This window comes from Ixodes scapularis, unplaced genomic scaffold (genome assembly GCF_016920785.2).
Source record: "Ixodes scapularis isolate PalLabHiFi unplaced genomic scaffold, ASM1692078v2 PGA_scaffold1__304_contigs__length_218370807, whole genome shotgun sequence".
NCBI lineage: Eukaryota > Metazoa > Arthropoda > Arachnida > Ixodida > Ixodidae > Ixodes > Ixodes scapularis.
In genome coordinates, this window is record NW_024609846.1 from 100,151,685 (window position 1) to 100,159,471 (window position 7,787).

The window sequence follows — 7,787 nt, forward strand, 5'->3', positions numbered from 1 at the left end:
GGACGCCATTCACACGACCGAGGCCACTCTGAGAATAACAATAACGTGTGTCAGCACTGCAGGCAGCTAGCTCTAACTGCCAATGATCTGTTTCGAAGCATAAAGTGGACGCCGGCGGCCATTCACACGACCGAGGCCACTCTGAGAATAACACTGACGTGCATCAGCACTGCGTGCAGCTACTTCTAACTGCCAATGATCTGTTTCGAAGCATAAACTGGACGTCAGTGGCCATTCACATGACCGAGGCCACTCTGAGAGTAACAGTAATGTGCGTAAGCACTGCGGGCAGCTAACTCTAACTGCCAATGATCTGCTTCGAAGTATAAACTGGACGTCGGTCGCCATTCACACGAGCGAGGCCACTCTGAGAATAACAATAACGTGCGTCAGCACTGTCGGTAGCTAAGTCTAACTGCCAATGATCTGTTTTTAAGCATAAACTGGACGTCGGTGGCCATTCACACGACCGAGGCCACTCTGAGAATAACAATAACGTGTGTCAGCACTTTGGGCAGCTAACTCTAACTGACAATGACCTGTTTCGAAGCATAAACTGGACGTCAGTGGCCATTCACACGACCGAGGCCACACTGAGAATGACAGTAATGTACATCAGCACTGTGGGCAGCTAACTCTAACTGCCAATGATCTGTTTCGATGCATAAACTAGACGTCGGTGGCCATTCACACGACCGAGGCCACTCTGAGAATAACGATAACGTGTGTCAGCACTTTGGGCAGCTAACTCTAACTGCTAATGATCTGTTTCGAAACATAAGCAGGACGTCTGTGGCCATTCACGGGACTGAGGCCACCCTGGGAGTAACAATACCTTGTTTTTGCACAGTGGAGAGCAAAACCCCAGTGCTAGTGCTCCGTTTCGAAGCATAATAGACACGTCGAAAGTTCCCTAGAAGTCGACGGCCATTATGACTCTTGGGTCGCACTTCGGCGAGTTGGGTAACACCTCGTGGGCGATGAGGAGCAGGCTGCCCTGTGCGCCGAAGTGCCGTCTGGAGGCGTGTGGAATAGATTTCCTGAATTTCAGAGGTGCCATTGTACTCGCTTGAAATATATCGTAAAAACAGCACCAATTGCTTGACGTGAGGAAATGTCGGCTACAACATTGATGAAGGATTGGTGAGAAAACGGAGATCTAGGGAATGGCAATGTCAGTAACTGGGCTTAGTTCAGTTCGGCTCAAGCTTGATATCGTCCGTCTTGTCGAAACGCTGTGATGAAGTGAAGCGGTCTTCCATAGAGACCTCAGTTTTGAGCCTCCTGGACTAGTGCAGTGTAGAGGATTAAATCAAACGTTTTTAAAGCCGTAAAGAACCATAATGCACAGATTGCAGCCAGACTTGTTGCCGAGGACAGAGTTGTGAAGTCCCGAAAGGTTGTTTTTGAGTGCTTGGGTGGCTTCTATAGCTGGTTTAGAATTAATGGAGGTATTTGTGGGTTTTGTGAAGCTATAGTCTGTAACAGGTGTAATCCCCTTTTTCATTGGTGCTGCTGTAGTGCCCCATCAGCTGGACCAGAGGTCAAATATACAGTGCTCGTCACGATTTGGGGTCCCTTCTCGCACCCGGATCAAGTGAGTCGCCTCCTGGAAGGCATGGGGATGTGCCGTTGGAGCGGAATTGTAGGATCAGTCTAATGGGCTGCTAAGAAGTTGTCCCATACGACAAATCATGAGAGCCCTTTGAAGGCTGACGTATAAGGCTTGGAACGAGATCAGACAGGTAGGAGGTGGTCGCTTCCAACTGTTGGTGTGCACTCGGCATACTCCTCGGCTTGGAGAGCCCCACCTTAACCCTTAGCTCTTAGGCCCGAGCCCGCTGTACTCGTCATCATTTTGCAACAATAACGATGATAACGAGTCTATCTTGTCCAGTCCAGAACCATTTCTAATTTGTCTGATGGCCCGATCCTTACCTAATTCCAGGTCCCGAACTTTAACAGCAGGGGGGCGTGAAATTAATTTTTTTTTTAGAGTGCATTTTTTCTGGCAATGGGTATCTAAAAATGATGCCTGCGATAGTGTTTAAGTAACGCGGCTCGGAAACAGGCTTTTTATGCGGTGCCACCCATTTCATCAAGTGACATTTCCCCGACAGTTTGTTTCATCAACGCTGCGACGTTTTATCAACAGATTGTTTCATCGACACTCGCTCATCAACATATCTTGCTATGTTTCGTCGACAACATTTTTGTTTGGTTAGGGGTGCGCTGGTTTGTTGGTGAGCAAGGGTACGGGTACATGCACGGGGGCAGAACCACCCTTACACGCTGCTGCGAAGCGGTATGTACGGGTGAGCTGGGTGGGTCCACATTTTTGTAATGAACTGCTGGAGACTGTCGCCCCAAAGCGTCGTGAACTGGGTGGGTCGGATAGTTTAACATGTGCCCCAGTGATAAACGCACAACAAAATGTTCCTACAGCGTGCAATTTGGGTGTCGATGAAACTTCAAAGCAAGGTGTGGCAGTATCGATGAAACAATCAGTGTCGATGAAACGAGAGTCGTAAAAAGCTGATAAAACGTGTCGATGAAACGACAGGGACCCTTCTTTCCTATGGCTCCATGGAGGCTCTGACAATGAGGACTGCAAAGTTGCCTCAAAGAAGCTCAATATGTGTTCTACACGAGTCTGTCTTTGCCAAGGTAGACCTGAAAGATGATGGCAGATTCTGAAGAGCTCGTTCGCGGCTAAGGCCTGGTATAATGCAGAGATAAACATACATCAGAAATGTAGTTAGGCGGTTTGAGGTGTTGCTTGATTCAAAGATTGTTGATTTTATTGTTATAAAGACAAATCATTCTGCCACGTGCATTCGGACCAAGATCAGGACATCTGAGTATTCGGTATGTTCTCAATGCTTGATTTAAACCAGTGTGTCGAACCGAAAAAAAATACGGGTTCGGTTAGGGTTCAGGTTCAGGTAAATTTATTTTGTTCCGGTTCAGTTCCGGTTCGATTAATTCGATCCGCGAACCAGTTCGGAAATTATAAATGACAAATTGCAACATCAAAATAACATCAAAATAACATCAAAATAAAAAAGATTGCAACATCACGTTCTAGAAACGTGTTATGAAATGAGCACACAGCAGCATTTAGGATTTACGAGATTGTAGAAAAATAAAATCCCGTGACGCGATTTTTTTTTTTTTGCACAGCCTTCCAATTTTTTTTCTTCCGTGCAAGCCGCGACCAGCGCAATACTGGTTCCTATGTCAAGATTCATGGATGCAGCGTTTATATTCCTAAGACTGAGTGGAGAAGAAAAATATGTAAGCGAGGTGTGTGTCAGTTGACGGCACTTAACAAATGGCATTGATAGGACATTCATTGTCAACAGCGCGTGGCCGAACCGTTTTGACATGAGCCGGTAACCGTTATTTTTTTCCGGTTCAGTTCCGGTTCGGGTTCATCGCGATAACAATATAACGGTTCGGGTTCGGGTTCAGTTCCGGAAAAAATACCGGTTCGGTTCCGGTTTTCGGTTCGGTTCGGTTCCGGTTCGACACCCTGATTTAAACAAATATTTCGCATATAGGAAAGCCACGATTCATGAAACGGGAAGCTGCCCTTGCAATAAATTTTTATTGACATACTTTTCATCTTTTACAAAGTATTAAACCAATGCTGCGATTCAATATTGTGGACAAATTTTACTTCTAAAGTAAATTGGAAAGGTTGGTGCGTGTGTACCGGTAATACCTCAGGCCGCGACGGGACGCGAGTGGAGGTACACGCGTCACGTACCCGGTTTTCGAAGCATAAACATACGACTGACAGGGCCTCTGAGAGCAAGCAGGATGTTCGGAAGCATTTGAGAGGAGCAAATCTGCTTCCTTCAAATTCTCTGGTATTTATTCCAAAAGAAGACATCAGCTTCTTAACGCTCAAAACAATATCAATTAAATGTTTGTAGCATACGCATCACTGGCTTTATCATTTGTATGCCACATGTATGTAACAGCTCATTATTGCGAACGAGGGCGCACCCGCGGGTACTATCGCAGTCATAGACTACCGTGCAGCTGATTGCGACGCGGAAACTTGAGGGGGACGCCACGTTTCACAGATGAATACATACTGCTTCGAAGGCGTCATTTCAGTAGACAGACTATTTATTAACGCCAGCAAAGATACGGTCAATATCGGGTGAAGACAGTTACTGCGTTCGTGGTTCACTTATGCCCCTCCCGCACAGCCCACTACAGTTATAAAGAAGAGTTTGGTGACCGCTGCATTTTAACGTCGCTCAAGGGAAACCACTGCGAAGAAAAGCCGATGCCGTCACGATGTTGAGGGGCAACCTGAGGCAGAGAAGCAGACGGCGTTCGACGTATGTACGATGCTAGGCCTTACTCCCGTATCGAAATTTTGGATGACAATGCTATCGCTGGATACTCGCTCTGTCGCGCAGAACCTATTGCGAATAAATCTGTACGCGGTTAAGACTTAGCGACGTATGCTCGGGTAAGTGAAAAACCGCATTAAAAACAGAATAATTGCTGCTAGATACTGGAGCCGTAGAAAATCTGCCCGGCAGCCATGTTTAAAATATTTATTTGCCATAACAAGATTGGTTCGGGAAGGTCGTGACGTCACTGAAACAACAGGACGCGATTGGTGGCGGAGGAATACAAGATTCCCCTTAAGGGGCATTTCCCGCTACCTTCTTCACTTGTAACCGACTATAGTGGATGGCCAAGCGGGTAGAAACTTCTTTTCGTGCAGTGCTGCGGGTCAGTACCGATAAGAGAGAAGAAGTGTGTTCCATTTGAGCTTTTCAATGGCGCCTCCGAGTTTTACCTCACATACTCAGGCGTATTAAGAAAAACAAATAATTGCAAAAAGTTATAGTTCGTCTATGGACGCACGAAACAAACATACTTCCTGACCATCAACACTAATGTAAAGGTGCGAGCTCGGTGTATGCATACTTTTTCGTTGATACAGCTTGTTGACTCGTACACAAGCAAGAATCCCGAGCATCGCGGCGTCGAGATTCCTAGCACTGGATCGTTCACCATACCTGGAAACGCTAACAGAAAGGCTCGGGTACAAAAATATAACAAGCATTTGTTAAGACGAGCTATACGTCTTGGGCTTGTGCTAAAGCTTCGAGGTCTGGCCATTTAGGTTAGTTTAGAGACCAAAAATGACGCTCTTAGGACCAGGAAACCTGAGATACGCTCTGAGTAAAATCTCTTGTCGACGCGTCGATCGAAACCGAAACCATGCCACTCTCCTCCTTTGCCAACTAGTTACAGAGTGCAACGCGCGCAGTGTTGCATGCAGGGGTTTATCAAAGTAGTCTATTGCCACTTAAAGTCATTCCACTTAGTAAACACAAAAATCGTCCATAACTATCAACACTGGTCACTAAAAGCCATTTGTAGCCATTTCATTCAAATTTATCAAAAATTTGATGCATAAGCCAATAATAACCGCTTGAAACCATACTCATTTGTAAGCACCGAAATAGCACAGAATTGCTATTTACTATCGGGTGATTTAAGGAGGGTCAGGCTCTTTAAATCGACCGAAAAAATTCGATCTCTTAACCTATCGCGTTCCGATTTTCTACCGCGTTGCCCACAGGTGGTGCATTTTTTCTATACAATTCGCAAAGAGCGAGCTTACCTGAGGAAAAAGTAAAAAAAGAGAAAGGCTTAGCTCCTATGGGAACGCAGCAAAGCCACCGGTCTTCAAACCATAGGACGCCCAATGATTTCAAGACGGGTGGCTTCGCTACGTTTCCACAGGAGTTAAGACTTTTTCTTTTTTTAAACTTTCTTTAGGTAAGTTCGCCCTTTGCGATTTTTATAAAACGAAATGCACCACCTGTGGCCAACGCTGTACAAACTCGGAACGCGATAGGTTAAGAAACCGAATTTTGCGGTCGATATAAAGAGCCTGGCCGCTCCTTGAATCACCCAGTAGAGTAAACTAGAAAGGGCGAGTGGGGCCACCGGAGTGCTCTAAAAAAAAAAACGGCTCATCCATGCCATATAATTAATGCAATTATATGCAAAGGTGCAAGCGAGCTGGACAAGAATGACGAAAATAAGGGACAAAGGACAAACACAAATCTCCAAACACAGCTAGGTGACTGGTGAGCGACCGAAAAAAAGCGCCTGGTCCGGGTATCGAACCCGGGACCTCTCCATTAAAGGTGGAGTGCTCTACCAAATGAGCTAACCAGGGGTTAGACGTCAGTAGAGCAAACGGGTTTTATCAGCTGCCATCAGTCTAGCACCAACAAGGTTATAATTAATGCAATTAAATGCAAAGGTGCAAGCGAGCTGGACAAGAATGACGAAAATAATCCCTGGAGAAGGGGAACAAGAGGGACAAAGAACAAACACAAATCAAGATTTGTGTTTGTCCTTTGTCCAGCACACTGCATTTTGACATAAAAATACCAAGAGGTCCAATATCACAGGCAGATTATTAAAATTTCCATTGAGTCAGAGCAAGTTTGATTTATTTCCAGGGAAAGTGGCGAGTTGTCCACTCCTTACCGCCGGGATCGCTTTCTACTTCTGTCTCCCATTTTACTCCGGAGTTTCCTGTATTAGTCTCAACCAAGGAGGATAGAAGGGTAGGAGATGGCATGACGTCAGCCGCGTAGCCTCCAAAAGCCATGCTCCCTTAACGCCTCACCTCTTTCTCATTTTCCTCCTTGCTCTCCTCACTTATCAGGCCAACGTGACCACATCACGTGACCGTAGCTAGCCTTCGTCTAGCCTTCGATCTGATAAAACCTACCGGACGGAGCGCGCGCAAGCCTGCAAGGAATATTTCTACAGTCAACCATCCATCTCACACGTGACATGTCGCGCGCATCAATTGCCAGAGAGATCTACGGTCACGTTGGCCACAACATCGTTTAAACTGTTTATGGCTAGGCTTCACCAATAACGTGCCCCCTCCTAGTACTTATAACCTCCTCAGTCTCAACGGTATTTGCTTGAACCCTTGACGTTCAGGTGCACTCGCTCAGCATACTCTCCGAACGTCGTTGGAAGAAAGAGGGGCCAGTCATAACAATATCCACTTGCCGAAGAAAAATGAAAGACAAAGGAGGAGTGTTTGTTATAAAAGACCCTCTAGGGGCCGAGGCATGCCTCACATGTTTCGTTGTGGACAGCGAAAATGCTAACACTCGCTTAGCCGACCCTGCACAGCCTGTTTCTGAAATTCAACGCTGCTTTTCCCTCCAGCGCCACGGTGGAGCGTCTTTTTAGCTTGGCTGGGGATGTCTTCAGGAGGAAAATGGGAAATCTCTCCAGTAAGAAATTTAACCGTCTGTTGCTTCTGCAAGCGAATAAACTATTTTTTTTTTTTTTGCAAACGCAAGCCATAAAATGACTGCATTTCTTTTAGGCTAGCAGGATTTTTCACGAATCAAAACTGCTGTTCATTTTGCTACCACAGAAATATAAAAACTATATTCGAAAGTAACTTCAAAAGTAACACTACTTTTTTACCGCAGTTAGTAGTTTACTCTGTTACTATTACAAATGGGTCATTTCTACTCTACTCCAATTACTTTTGGCGTCGATACTCAGTAACTTAACGACCTTTTTAGAGTAACTTGTACTTGTCTGGTCCATGGACGCAAACGGGCGTCCAGCTTCCTTATGGCTGACACTTGTGACACCCTATTGAAAATTTTGTATCCGTTGAACCATATTTATTTTGGACAAAATTTTTTTTCCGTACTGTACGTAAAGACTTCGGTAAATATTGGCACAAGACACAC

At 45.5% G+C, this 7,787-nt stretch overlaps 1 non-coding gene across 1 annotated transcript; it reads right to left on the reverse strand.

The window, feature by feature from the left end:
• Positions 1 to 6,153: 6,153 nt before the first annotated feature.
• On the reverse strand, positions 6,154 to 6,226 carry Trnak-uuu. Its single transcript has one exon. It is a non-coding gene; the product is annotated as a tRNA-Lys (tRNA).
• Positions 6,227 to 7,787: the final 1,561 nt, after the last annotated feature.